This window comes from Echinococcus granulosus (assembly GCF_000524195.1).
Source record: "Echinococcus granulosus chromosome Unknown EG_S00030, whole genome shotgun sequence".
In the NCBI taxonomy this organism is placed as follows: Eukaryota; Metazoa; Platyhelminthes; class Cestoda; order Cyclophyllidea; family Taeniidae; genus Echinococcus; species Echinococcus granulosus.
The window spans coordinates 18092-19094 of record NW_020170410.1 but is presented as its reverse complement, the minus strand read 5'-3'; the positions used below and the strand labels follow the sequence as shown (position 1 = coordinate 19094).

At 45.1% G+C, this 1003-nt stretch overlaps 1 protein-coding gene across 1 annotated transcript in view; it reads right to left on the bottom strand.

Annotated features, from left to right (window-relative positions):
- EGR_04623 (hypothetical protein) overlaps positions 1-1003 on the bottom strand; it is a gene marked incomplete at both ends in the record, with an annotated part of 6147 nt that overhangs the window by 4584 nt on the left and 560 nt on the right. The window lies entirely within an intron of this gene.

Here is a 1003-nt window from a genome sequence, read left to right as displayed (position 1 = left end):
GGTACCTTGTAAAGTAAGACAAGGGAAAGAGAGTACAGGTTTAGCAATGTAATATACTCTTTACTACTAAAAGATTGCACTACTGATACTCCCAACCACTACTACGTCTACGGTTCTTCTTCTCACAGCACAACATTTGCTTGCATTGAGCTGCCATTCAAGGCTATCATTCTTGACCAAGTGCACTGCTCATTTATGATCTATGCGGGAAGCGTCAGTCAACACTGCTGTTATCGTGCCAATGCTGAGAAGATGCTGAGAAGATGCCTCACGAGGATTGACTTCATTGTCACCACTCAACTAATGACTCATCGGAATCACTTGTTTCCTCCATGTTTACGCCATAACTAACTCCCATCATTCGCAACTGGAAATAAGTGCACACCACCCAGCTTTGCTGATTTGATATTGGGCTTTCCAGTGGTGATGTGCCGAGCTAAGTACGCAAGATACCCAAACGAACTACCACATCTCCGAAAGATGATGCAATTTTCCCATCAATTAGAAAGTCAGCACACAGTGGGTGACACAGTAAACATTTATTATAACCATGTAAAGGCTACATTGATGGAAAAGGACATGTAGGTGGGGACATCACTGCTTCAGATAGGTAAGAACATTAACAATGCTACTGGAATGGCCTTGTCATCTAAAAGAACAAGCCAAGAAGTGAATTGAAAATACCATCGCCTTCTTTCAACTGTGAAAGAGAGCCTTCAAGAAGCGCACCCTTCACTGCATCGAGTGTGATCGTAATGTTAGAGAGGTGTGAATTGATCATTTCCAGCTTCCTCGGCTCCAAATCGGCCAAGGTGTTGGGAAAATCGGGCACTAATTGACGCAGGGCAGCCACTTTCTTCGGATCCATCAACTTCAACACCGTGTCAAAGAGGGGTATTTTGGAGCGCACCATTTCCAGCTCCTCGTCTGTGAAGACAGGCGCCTCAGTGGCAACTGTTGTTGGTACCGTAACGATTGTTTGCACCTGCGGCGTGGGTGTTGG